The sequence below is a fragment of the Salmo salar genome, chromosome 19, assembly GCF_965601325.2.
Source record: "Salmo salar chromosome 19, fSalSal1, whole genome shotgun sequence".
Taxonomy (NCBI): domain Eukaryota; kingdom Metazoa; phylum Chordata; class Actinopteri; order Salmoniformes; family Salmonidae; genus Salmo; species Salmo salar.
In genome coordinates, this window is record NC_138309.1 from 8,243,497 (window position 1) to 8,257,570 (window position 14,074).

Here is a 14,074-nt window from a genome sequence, read left to right on the forward strand (position 1 = left end):
ATTTTTGTAAATTGTGCTGATTCACCGGGAGTATTGGAGGCTAAATATTTTCTGAACATCACGCGCCAATGTAAAATGCTGTTTTTGGATATAAATATGAACTTGATCGAACAAAACATACATGTATTGTCTAACATTGAGTCCTAGGAGGGTCATCTGATGAAGATCGTCAAAGGTTAGTGAATATTTTAGCTGAATTTCTGGTTTTTGTGACCCCTCTCTTGCTTGGAAAATGGCTGTGTGGTTTTTCTTGTGTTGTCCCTGTCCTAACATAATCTAACTTTATGCTTTCGTCGTAAAGCCTTTTTGAAATTGGACAATGTGGTTACATTAAGGAGAAGTGTATCTTTAAAATGGTGTAAAATAGTCGTATGTTTGAGAACTTTGAATAATGACATTTTGTTGTTTTGAATTTGGCGCTCTGATTTTTCACTGGCTGTTGAATAGTGTGAACCGTGGGTGGGACGGTAGCATCCCACCTGCCCTAGAGAGGTTAAACAGGTAAAGCCTGTCAGAACCCGTAGCGTTCGGGTAGCCATCCAAGGCGTCCACTATGTCTGCTAAGAACGTCTGTCTTTTGGCTTCCTTGGAACGGGGTCAAAGGTACAGAAGGTTTTGATGATTTTGTCAAAGCATTCTGTGCCAAGTGTTGGTGGAGGGTTTGCTTCATCCTCTGGGAAAGTATGGCCTGAAAGGTAAAGAGGAGAAGCCAAGCTTTGGATTTGTTGGTGAGGAGGTGCCATATTACTCTGTTTCGAATGGCCAAGAGAAAAAGACTGAGCGACTCCTGAGAGAGGTAAAGACTGAAACCTTCTGTAGTCTTCACTCCTTTGTGTACCGAGCTCCGGTTGCGAGCTTCGTTGCTTTGTTGGGTAGTGATGCTGTTGCACGTGACTATAGAGTCCCTCCAAGTGGTAACTTAGGGTGTATTCTGCGGGATAGCAGAGTCCACTTGGGTGCTTAGAGTACTTATTTTAGACATGTGACAGTAGCCCCCACCCCCCACCACGCAGCTCCAGTCGCAGGACGATGCCTGCCAGAAGGATTGGCCCCCAGGACGAGGAGCGGGCCAGACCAGGTGGTGAAGGTGGAAATCACGGATGATGTTGGGATCCAGAATGTCCTCCACTGGAACCCAACACCGCTCCACTGGGCCATACCCCTCCTAGTCCACCAGATACTGCAGCCGACCCCCATGACGTCGGGAGTCCAGTAGAGAATTGACGGCATAGGCAAGGCCTCCCTCGATGTCCGGGGGGATGGAGGGGTGTCGTGGGGGACAGCATCAGCTAGGGGACCAGGAACCACCGGCCTGAGAAGGGAGACATGAAACGGAGGTGAGATACGGTAGTCACTGGGAAGCTGTAACCTATATGTCACCTCGTTGACCCTCCGGAGAACCTTGAATGGCCCCACAAACCGGGGGCTCAGTTTCTTGCATGGCAGGCGGAGTGGGAGGTTCCTGGTAGAAAGCCAGACACAATCCCCAGGGTGGTACACGGGGGTCACACTGTGGTGGCCGTCTGCCTGCTCCTTTTGACGGTGGACAGTGCGCTGGATTCTCACGTGACTATCGCTCCACACTTCTTCTGCGCACCTGAACCACTCATCAACCGGAGGAGCTTCGGTCTGGCTCAGGGTCCACGGAGCCAGGACCGGCTAAAAACCCAGAACACACTGGAAGAGGTTCAACCCAGTGGAGGAGTGACGTAGTGAGTACTGGGCATACTCCGCCCATGGAAGGAATCGAGCCCACTTTCCCTGCCGGTCCTGACAGTGGCTCCTCGGGAACCTCCCCAGCTCCTGGTTCATCCTGTACACCTGCCCGTTGGACATAGGCCTACACCCGGAAGGGAAGCTGGAATAGTGCCTCAGCGACCTGGAGAGCAGTAGGGAGACCAGAAAGAGAGATTAAACGATAGGATTTTGAACAGGAAGGGGTTTCCCTGATGGAGCATTCTGGGGGATTTGGTTTGGGCACACGTGGAACAGGATTTGACGTAACGAGTGACGTCCTGCGGCAAGGTGGGCCACCAGTACTTCTCAGAGATGGATTGGGTAGTGCGAGAAATACCAGGATGTCCAGCGATGACAGCTCTGTGCCCAGGTCAGCAGCCGATCCCTGCGGGAATGTAGATGCGCTTGGGAGGACAGTTAGTGGGTGTGGGCTCCATCTCCAGAACCTGGCGAATGTCCACATCTACGTCCCAGACCACAGGAACCACAAATTGGGAGGATGGGGTTATAGGTGCATTCTGGAAAGGACCCTCTCCCGAATCATAGAGACGGGACAGGGCATCGGCCTTGTATTTTTTTTTTTAACCTGGGCGATAGGTCAGCGTGAAGTCGAACCTTGTGAAGAAAAGGGCCCACCTTGCTTGGCACGGATTCAACTTCCTCACTGTACTCCACGTTCCGATGGTCGGTGAGGATGACGAATGGTTCCTTGGTGCCCTCCAGCTATTGTCACCACTCCTCTAATGCCAACTTCACTGCCAGGAGCTCTCGATCAACCATGTCATAATTCTTCTTTGCAGAGACAGTATCTTAGAGTAATATGCACAAGGATACAACTTCTGTGGATTACCCTGTCGTTGAGGCCGAACTGCCACGCCCACCTCTGAAGCGTTCACCACGACCACAAAGGAGATCCTGGGATCTGGGTGCTTGAGCAATGGAGTGAAGGGGAAACGTCCCTTGAGTAGACGGAAGGCCCCATCGGCTGCTGGAGTCCACACCAACCTACGGGGACCACCCTTGAGGAGAGTGGTGAGAGGGGCGGCAACGGAACTGAAGTTCCTGATGAAATGGAGATAGAAGTTGGCAAACCCCAAAAACCGTTGTAACCCCTTTATGGTGGTTGGGACTGGCCATGACCTCACCGCATCTACCTTCATGTCATCCATCCTCACTCCCGGCGGGCTGATTTGGTACCCTAATAAGGAGACCGCCTTCTAATGAAATTGGCACTTCTCAGCCTTAACCTGTTAGGGCTAGGGGGCAGTATTGACACGGCCGGATAAAAAACGTACCCGATTTAATCTGGTTATTACTCCTGCCCAGTAACTAGAATATGCATATAATTATTGGCTTTGGATAGAAAACACCCTAAAGTTTCTAAAACTGTTTGAATGGTGTCTGTGAGTATAACAGAACTCAAATGGCAGGCCAAAACCTGAGAAGATTCCATGCAGGAAGTGGCCTGTCTGAGAAGTTGTGTTTCATCTTGGCTCTTTTTATTGAAGACTGAGGATCTTTGCTCTAACGTGACACTTCCTACGGCTCCCATAGGCTCTCAGAGCCCGAGAAAAAGCTGAACGATATCGAGGCAGCCTCTGGCTGAAACACATTATCGCTTTTGGCAAGTGGCCGATCAGAGTACTATGGGCTTAGGCGTGTGCCTGAGTCGACCAAATGCTTTATTTTCTTTCGTCTGTTTACCTAAATGCAGATTCCCGGTCGGAATATTATCGCTTTTTTTACGAGAAAAATGATTTTAAACAGCGGTTTACATGCTTCGAAGTACGGTAATGGAATATTTAGAATTTTTTTGTCACGAATTGCGCCATGCTCGTCACCCTTATTTACACTTTCGGATAGTGACTTGAACGCACGAACAAAACGCCGCTGTTTGGATATAACTATGGATTATTTTGAACCAAACCAACATTTGTTATTGAAGTAGAAGTCCTGGGAGTGCATTCTGACGCAGACAGCAAAGGTAATAACATTTTTCTTCTAGTAAATCTGACTTTGGTGAGTGCTAAATTTGCTGGGTGTCTAAATAGCTAGCCCTGTGATGCCGGGCTATCTACTGAGAATATTGCAAAATGTGCTTTCACCGAAAAGCTATTTTAAAATCGGACATATCGAGTGCATAGAGGAGTTCTGTATCTATAATTCTTAAAATAATTGTTATGCTTTTTGTGAACGTTTATCGTGAGTAATTTAGTAAATTCACCGGCAGTGTTCGGTGGGAATGCTAGTCACATGCTAGTCACATGCTAATGTAAAAAGCTGGTTTTTGATATAAATATGAACTTGATTGAACAAAACATGCATGTATTGTATAACATAATGTCCTAGGGTTGTCATCTGATGAAGATCATCAAAGGTTAGTGCTGCATTTAGCTGTGGTTTGGGTTTATGTGACATTATATGCTAGCTTGAAAAATGGGTGTCTGATTATTTCTGGCTGGCTTCTCTGCTGACATAATCTAATGTTTTGCTTTCGTTGTAAAGCCTTTTTGAAATCGGACAGTGTGGTTAGATTAACGAGAGTCTTGTCTTTAAAATGGTGTAAAATAGTCATATGTTTGAAAAATTGAACTTTTTGCATTTTTGAGGTTTTTGAATAACGCGCCACGGGATTACACTGGCTGTTACGTAGGTGGGACGATTTGGTGCCACCTATCCTAGAGAGGTTAATGAACAGGTGGTTAGCTAGGAAGCGTTCCAGGACTGCTCGAACATGAGTGATGTGATCCTCCAGTTTAGCTGAGTAGACCAGGATGTCATCGGAATATACGACCACCTGGCGTCCGAGCAAGTCCCTGAACACCTTGTTAATGAATACCTGGAACACTGATGGAGCATTGGCTAAACCAAATGGCATCACCAAGTAATCGTAGTGACCAGACATCGTGCTAAATGTAGTCTTCCATTCATCCCCATCTCGGATGCGGATGAGATTGTATGCAATCCGCAGGTCCAGGTTGGTAAAGAACCGGGCCCTGCGGAACTGTTCTATGGATGCCGGCACCAACTGGAGACGGTAACGGTACTTTGTGGTGATTTCATTGAGTCCTCTGTAACCTATACATGAACTAATCCTTCTTGGCCACTGTCACGGTTGTCATAGGAATGAGCGGGCCAAAGTGCAGCGTGTGCGTTGTTCCACACTTTATTTATACTGTGAAACTATGCAATACATAAATAAACTTGAATGACAAAAAGACAAACCGTGACGCAGTGGTGAAACAGGCAATACTCAAAACTAATCTCCCACAAACCCAGGTGGAAAAAAACCCTACTTAAGTATGATCTCCAAATACAGACAACGAGGACCAGCTGCCTCTAATTGGAGATCATCCCAAACAAAACCAACATAGAAATACAAAACTAGAACATGAACATACAAAACATAGAAAAATACCCCCTGTCACGCCCTGACCTACTCTACCATAGAAAATAACATCTTACTATGGTCAGGACATGACAGCCACAAAGAAAAAGCAGCTGACACAGGAGAAGGGGACGTGCGGATGAAACCTCGTTGGAGCGCCTCTTGGATGTAATCCTCCGTGGCCTGGGTCTCAGCCACCGACAGAGGGTAGGTGCGTCTGCGCGGTGGCACAGACCCTGCCAGCAGGTCCTGGTAAACTTCTGAGATGTTGGGCTGAAGGGCAACCATAGGACCGTCAACCGACATGGAACCACAGGGGATGGGGAAGCAGGTCCTCTGGCATTCAGGTGACTAGATTGTGATTCCCATCCTCGACCATGAGATGGTGGGGTTAGGGTGTTGAAGCAAAGGGAGGCTGAGGATGATCGTGAACTTGTGCACTGGTGATGAAGAAGGGGATGTTCTCCTGATGAATGGACTCCACGGTGAGGGTGAATGATGTGTGTGATGGTTCCGGATCCTAATGGCCGACTGTCAAGGGCTTGAACTGGGAAAGGAGGGGAGATCGGGTAAGAGATGATAAGAGAGGAGGCAAGGGTCTGGTCAATAAAGTTCCCCACGGCACTGGAATCCACTAACACTGTAGACACAGTACATGAGGGACAGTCAACTAGTATGATGGACACCAAAGAGAGCTTAGCAGAAAGTGATAAAATGGAATACTCACTCCTGCCCCAGGAGGTGAAAGACCACGTGACCGTCCCTCTGCTCTTGTGGATCCCGGATTGGGAAGTGCCGGACACAGCTGCAGCTGGTGCCCTCCTTGACCCCAGCTTTCTCCTTCTGCATCGCTCCGCCGCAGGGAAGCGTGTGACTCCTACCTCCATGGGTTCAGGCTCTGATCCAGAGTGTTCACTGAGGGAGGGAGAAAATGATGAGAGTATCGACGCTCCCGAATTAGGTTATCCAGACGGATAGCCATCACAATGATTGCGTCCAAGGAGAAGTTGTTCTGTCTGGACCTCCTCGTGCAGATCTCTTCTGAATAGCATACGAAGCGCTGGCTCATTCCATCCATTGGATGTTGCTACTGTCCTAAAGGTGAGCGCGTACTCAGCAGCCGTCCGGTCCCCCTGCCTTAATTTAAGTAAGCACTCACTCCCCTTTCTGCCCTCCGGGGGATGATCGAAGATGCACTTGACCAGGGCCATGAACCCCTCAAATTAATCTAGCTCCTCTCCCAAACGGCCATGGCCCATTCCAATATCCACCCAGTCAGCAACCTTGGACCTCTCAGTGGTGGGCTCCCATCTGGTGTGTAAAGTAGAGGGAGCACTGAAGTAGGAAGCCACAGCATTTAGATGGGCTACCGTCATATTTATCCGGGAGGGACAAATGGGCATCGCAGACCTGAGCGGGTTGCTGAATGGGCTATTGTGCTGGCTTCCTGGGTTGTAGAGTATCCTCCGCTAGTTGATGATAACACCTCCCGGGTATGTTTGAGACGTTGCACACTGCGAAGAGTCTCTTCCATAGCCGTCCCCAGTGGTGATGTAGAAGGGATCCCTGCTCGTCGACCGTCTGCGAGATATTCTGTTTTGCTGCTGCTTCCATTGTCGGAGTCAGTATTCTATAACGTATACGATGGGAGTCGGAAAACAAGTGCAGGTGGTGAGTTAACCTCTCTAGGGTATGTGGGACGAAATCGTCCCACCTACTCAACAGCCAGTGGAATCCCGTGGCGCGATATTCAAATACCTTAGAAATGCTATTACTTTAATTTCTCAAACATATGACTATTTTACACCATTTTAAAGACAAGACTCTCGTTAATCTAACCACACTGTCCGATTTCAAAAAGGCTTTACAACGAAAGCAAAACATTAGATTATGTCAGCAGAGTACCCAGCCAGAAATAATCAGACACCCATTTTTCAAGCTAGCATATAATGTCACATAAACCCAAACCACAGCTAAATGTAGCACTAACCTTTGATGATCTTCATCAGATGACAACCCTAGGACATTATGTTATACAATACATGCATGTTTTGTTCAATCAAGTTCATATTTATATCAAAAACCAGCTTTTTACATTAGCATGTGACTAGCATATGACTAGCATTTCCACCGAACACTGCCGGTGAATTTACTAAATTACTCACGATAAACGTTCACAAAAAGCATAACAATTATTTTAAGAATTATAGATACAGAACTCCTCTATGCACTCGATATGTCCAATTTTAAAATTACTTTTCGGTGAAAGCACATTTTGCAATATTCTAAGTAGATAGCCCGGCATCACAGGGCTAGCTATTTAGATACCCAGCAAGTTTAGCCTTCACCAAACTCCGATTTACTATTAGAAAAGTTTGATTAACTTTGGTGTTCTTCCCAGGACTGCTACTTCAATAACAAATGTTGGTTTGGTCCAAAATAATCCATCGTTATATCCGAATAGCGGCGTTTTGTTCGTGCGTCCCAGACACTATCCAAAATGGTAAATCAGGGTCGTGCGCATGGCGCAATTCGTGACAAAAAAAATCTAAATATTCCATTACCGTACTTCGAAGCATGTCAACCGCTGTTTAAAATCCATTTTTATGCAATTTTTCTCGTAAAAAAGCGATAATATTCCGACCGGGAATGTCCATTTAGCTAAACAGAGGAAAGAAAACAAAGCTTTTGGTCGACGCGGGCACGAGCCTAGTCTCACAGTACTGTAACCAGCCACTACCCAAACGAGCTACTTTGTTTCAGCCAGAGCCTGCAAAGCCACGATTCAGCGTTTTGCCGCCTTCTGAGAGCCTATGGCAGCCGTAGGAAGTGTCACGGGACAGCTAAGATCCTCACTCTTCAATAAACAGAGACAAGAAGAACGACACCTTGTCAGACAGGCCACTTCCTGCATGAAATCTTCTCAGGTTTTTGCCTGCCATATGTTCTGTTATACTCACAGACACCATTCAAACAGTTTTAGAAACTTTAGGGTGTTTTCTATCCAAAGCCAATAATTATATGCATATTCTAGTTACTGGGCAGGAGTAGTAACCAGATTAAATCGGGTACGTTTTTTATCCAGCCGTGAAAATACTGCCCCCTAGCCATAACAGGTTAACCTAAAACTGTTTGAATGGTGTCTGTGAGTATAACAGAACTCATTTGGCAGGCCAAAATCTGTGAAGATTCTGTACAGGAAGTACCCTGTCTGACCATTTCTTGGCCTTCTTGATCATCTCTATCCAAAACAGGGGATCTCTGCTGTAACGTGACACTTCCTATGGCTCCCATAGGCTCTCAGAAGGCGGCAAAAAGCTGAATGGTGGCTTTGCAGGCCCTGGCTGAAAAACACTAGCGCATTTAGATAGTAGTCGATCAGAGAACAAAGACTGGAGGCGCGTGCACGAGGCGACTCCATGTTTTTATTCTTTTGTCTTTGAATGAAAACAACGACTCCCGGTTGGAATATTATCGCTTTTTTACGAGAAAAATGGCATAAAAATTGATTTTAAACAGCGGTTGACATGCTTCTAAGTACGGTAATGGAATATTTTGAAATTTTTTGTCACGAAACGCGTCGGGCGCATAACCCTTCGTCACCCTTGGATAGTGTCTTGAACGCACGAACAAAACGCCGCTATTTGGATATAACTATGGATTATTTTGAACCAAACCAACATTTGTTATTGAAGTAGCAGTCCTGGGAGTGCATTCTGACGAAGAACAGGAAAGGTAATGCAATTTTTCTTATAGTAAATCTGAGTTTGGTTAGGGTCAAACTTGGTGGGTGTCAAAATAGCTAGCCTGTGATGACGAGCTATCTACTCAGAATATTGCAAAATGTGCTTTCACCAAAAAGCTATTTTAAAATCGGACACCTCGATTGCATAAAGGAGTTCTGTATCTATAATTCTTAAAATAATTTTTATGTTTTTTGTGAACGTTTATCGTGAGTAATTTAGTAAATTCACCGGAAGTGTTCGCTGGGAATGCTAGTTCTGAACGTCACATGCTAATGTAAAAAGCTGGTTATTGATATAAATATGAACTTGATTGAACAAAACATGCATGTATTGTATAACATAATGTCCTAAGATTGTCATCTGATGAAGATCATCAAAGGTTAGTGCTGCATTTAGCTGTGGTTTGGGTTTATGTGACATTATATGCGAGCTTGAAAAATGGGTGTCTGATTATTTCTGGCTGGGTACTCTGCTGACAATCTAATGTTTTGCTTTTGCTGTAAAGCCTTTTTAAAATCGGACAGTGTGGTTAGATAAAGGAGAGTCTTGTCTTTAAAATGGTGTAAAATAGTCATATGTTTGAAAAATGGAAGTTTTGGGATTTTTGAGGAATTTGTAATTCGCGCCACGCCTATCATTGGATATTGGAGCAGGTGTTCCGCTAGCGGAACGTCTAGATGTAAGAGGTTAAATAAAGGTGAAACAAAAACAAAAAAACATATAAAAAATTCCTTGAACATCTAATCAAATGGCTAGCCAGACTATTTGCATTGCACCCCCCCCCCCCCCCTTTACACCCCTGCTACTCTCTGTTGTTATCATCTATGCCTAGTCAATTTTATAACTCTACCTACATGTACATATTACTTAAACTAACCGGTGCCCCCGCACTTTGACTCTGTACCAGTACCCCCCTGTTTATAGTCTCACTAATGTTGTTTTACTGCTGCTCTTTAATTACTTATTAGGGGCTCGTAAGTAAGCATTTCACTGTAACGTCTACACCTGTTGCATTCGGCGCATGTGACTAATACAATTTTATTTTATTTGGCATCGTTTGCTACGCTGGATAGAGTCAACGATAAGTTTTGCATTATTCTAAAGGCCTTCTGCAACATGTAGCATGTTTTCATTTCCCTTACAATTCATTTGATTAGTAATAGAGTTATAGCAAATAAAACAGTCCCATAACAGCTTCTATTTAGAAAGTAAAACATAAAAGGGAATGGTATCAACCTGCTTAGTGGTTAGAGTGTTGGGCCAGTAACCAAAAGGTTGCTAGATCGAATCCCCGAGCTGCAAGGTAAAAATATGTTGTTCTGCCCTTGAACAATGCAGTTAACCCACTGTTCCCCAGTAGGCCATCATTGTAAATAAGAATTTGTTCTTAACTGACTTGCCAAGTTAGATAAAGTTTAAATAAAATACAAATAAAATCAACCTGCAAGGCGCAAGGTCAAATTATTTGCTGCTGATAAATAGGCATAGCACAAACTCACCATTAAACTATTGTCTTTCGAAATTAAATCAACCTCTTCACCATCTTTATCGTTCAGTTAGGCCTAATTTAAATTCAATTGTGAAATAAGGTGCACAATTATTGCCCATTCATCCATTTGTCATTCATTCACTGAGTATAGAGAGATGCATTAGTGTGTCACGTCCTGACCAGCAGAGGGTGTAATTGTGTTAGTCTTGGTCAGGATGTGGCAGGTGGTTTGTGTTTGTTAAATGTTGTGTTGGTGATTGGGACTTCCAATTGAAGGCAGGTGTGTTGAGTTGCCTTTGATTGGAAGTCCTATATAGGTGTGTGTGTTTTTCTTTGGGGTTGTGGGTGGTTGTCCTTGCACTGCATTGTATGTGCCTGCAAGACTGTTGCTGTTGTAAGTACTGTTTATTGTTGTTTTCAAGTGGATGCTTTACGTGTTTTATTTAATAAACATGAGTGTCCACAATCCCGCTGCGCCTTGGTCCTCTTCTCTCCGTGACAACTTCTGTGACAGAACCACCCACCTCCAAATGACCAAGCAGCGGAAGAGGAGGAAGCCACAGGAGAACAGGGTGGATGAATGGACATGGCAGGACGAAAGCCGATTCTGGGAGGACAAGTTAAGGGAGCTAAGGGAACCCGAGAGGCAGCCCCAATAAAAAAAAATTGGGGGGGGGGCACAAGGGCTGTTTGGCGGGGCGAGATTGGAGCCCCAGGCCAGCTCCCCGTACCCTTTTTGGAAGAAAACACACTGGACATGTCCCGTGCTTTGGGGTAGGTGCTGTGGTGAGGCCTGGCATTTTCAGGCCATTAAGCGCAGTACCAGCGCCCCGCATGTGCCAGGGGAATGTGAGCATCGAGCCTGAAGGGGTGATGCCAACCCTGCGCTCAAGACCGCCAGTGCGCCTCTACGGTCCGGTGTTTCCCGCTAAACGCACTAGCATTGAGGTGCGTGTCTCCAGGCTGGCACGTCCAGTACCAGCCCCACGCATCAGGAGTCTAGTGCGTCAGCCCAGCCTCACCAGTCGTAAGTCGCCAGAGCTGCCCGCCAGTCGTAAGTCGCCAGAGCTGCCCGCCAGTCGTAAGTCGCCAGAGCTGCCCGCCAGTCGTAAGTCGCCAGAGCTGCCCGCCAGTCGTAAGTCGCCAGAGCTGCCCGCCAGTCGTAAGTTGGAACTGCCAGAGCTGCCCGCCAGTCGTAAGTCGGAACTGCCAGAGTGGCCCGACTGCCCGGGGCTGCCAGAGTGGCCCTGCCTGTTCGGAGCTGCCAGAGTGGCCCTGCCTGTTCGGAGCTGCCAGAGTGGCCCTGCCTGTTCGGAGCTGCCAGAGTGGCCCTGCCTGTTCGGAGCTGCCAGAGTGGCCCTGCCTGTTCGGAGCTGCCAGAGTGGCCCTGCCTGTTCGGAGCTGCCAGAGTGGCCCGTCAGTCAGGATCAGCCCGAGTGGTCCTCCTGCCCTCCGACCCAGCCCGGGTGGCCCTCCGGCCCAGCCCGGGTGGCCCTCCTGCCCTCCGGCCCAGCCCGAGTGGCCCGTCTGCCCGGCGCAGCTAGCAGCGCCGCCGAAGTGGGCGACACCGAAGGTGGAGCAAGGTCCTGCACCTGAGCCACCTCCAGGATAGGTGGGTTGGGGAGGGAGGGTGTAGCACAGTGCCGTCGGTGACTGCAGCCACCCTCCCTTCCCTCCCTTATTGTTTAGGGGTTATTGTTTATTGGTTTTGTTGGGGTATTGGGGATTTTCTTGTGTTTTTCTTTTTTTAGGTGCATCCCGGGGTCTGCACCTTGAGGGGGGGGGTACTGTCACGTCCTGACCAGCAGAGGGCGTAATTGTGTTAGTCTTGGTCAGGATGTGGCAGGTGGTTTGTGTTTGTTAATAAATGTTGTGGTGGTGATTGGGACTTCCAATTGAAGGCAGGTGTGTTGAGTTGCCTTTGATTGGAAGTCCTATATAGGTGTGTGTGTTTTGCTTTGGGGTTGTGGGTGGTTGTCCTTGCACTGTATTGTATGTGCCTGCAAGACTGTTGCTGTTGTAAGTACTGTTTATTGTTGTTTTCAAGTGGATGCTTTACGTGTTTTATTTAATAAACATGAGTGTCCACAATCCCGCTGCGCCTTGGTCCTCTTCTCTCCATGACAACTTCTGTGACATAGTGCCTTGCTGGGTACCAACATCATACAGCACATTGTCTTGGTGAGTTAAATTTGGAATAGTTGTAAAAAAAAACAGATTAAAAGGCTCCAAATACTTTTCTATTTGTGATTAAGAAATTCTGGCAAATCAGCAGTGTAAAATACAAACATTTAGGAAAAGTCAGGGAAGAAAGAGGACATGGCTTGTTTTTGCGCTGTTTTTTTTTCTTTACAAAATCAGATGTCAGTGGTCGTTGGCCTATAGCGTTCTAGTGTTAAATAAGTCTATGCCGAGTTCTGACTTGTTATAATGTATATAGATCTGAAAGTGTCAGAGTTTGGGTTGTCGCCATATTTAAGCAAATTGTCTGAATTAATCGTCCGACTATGCTACATTTCAATTATTACAGTTGTTTCTGAATGCTTAAACACTAACAGTGATTCTATCTCTGAAACCATTAACACTTGTAGCCAATGCATTTACCAAGTGTGCCAAACTGAATGCACGTTCTCTGCTTTACACTCAGTTTGTAATTTTATAAAGTTTGCAATTTAATAATACACTTCTAGCAAAACTGTAAACATTGGTCTCTACATTGCTACACTATTTCGACAATTGCTTTTCCACATTGACACATGAAAACACTTAGATAATGAGTTAACTTACAACAATGGAGGCCAATATTGGACAGAGAGTAAGAGGGGTGAGAACTAGAGGAGGACGAGGAAGTGGAGGTGAAGAAGTAAGAGGAGGAGAAGGAAAGGGTGAAGTAGGACGGGGAGAAGGAGAAGAAGAGGAGGAGGTAGGTGAAGAAGGAAAGGGTGAAGTAGGACGGGGAGAAGGAGAGGACAGGGAAGAGGAGGAGGAGGTGAAGAAGTAAGAGGAGGAGAAGAAAAGGGTGAAGTAGGACGGGGAGAAGGAGAAGATGGGGAAGAGGAAGGGGAGTCAGGAACACAATAACTGATCGAATCAGAACGACTGTGGTTGACCATGTTGTCAACCATGGGATGAGCATGAGGGAGGCTCTGCAACGGGTTCAACCAAATCTGAGCCACTAGACTGTTATCATCCGGATATTTTGAAAGGAGAACCGATAAGTAACTAAGTGCTGTAGTCTTACTGGTACAGTAATATGTACTGTACTTTCATAACGAGAAGGATCTATCACTAAAACCATTCAAATGTGTTTTTACGGAACTGCAAGTAAACCAGTATCTGATGGAAGAGGTCGACTGTTCACCCCTGAGCAGGAGACCCACATTGTAAATATGGTCATTGCAAAAAACTGCATCAGACTCAGAGAACTGCAGGACCACATAATGGCAGATAACACCATATTCCAAAACGTCAACAGAGTGAGTCTCTCTGCACTGTCTTGTCTACTGAAACACAATAAAATTAAGGTGAAGCAGCTGTACAGAGTCTCTTTCGAAAAAACTCAGACCATGTAAAACAACTGAGATATGAAAATGTGCAGGTAAGCTATACTATCCTATCATTGGTACTGGAAGTGTATGGTGCTACATCATATTGACTGATCCCTGTCTTTTCGTACTGTGCTACATTGTTTTGTCTTGTCTCTTTTAGAGAGTC

General features: G+C 46.1%; 1 pseudogene; it reads right to left on the reverse strand.

Annotated features, from left to right (window-relative positions):
* Positions 1–969: 969 nt before the first annotated feature.
* The window catches only part of LOC106578396 (sarcoplasmic/endoplasmic reticulum calcium ATPase 1-like), a 56,908-nt pseudogene continuing 43,803 nt past the window's right edge, over positions 970–14,074 (reverse strand).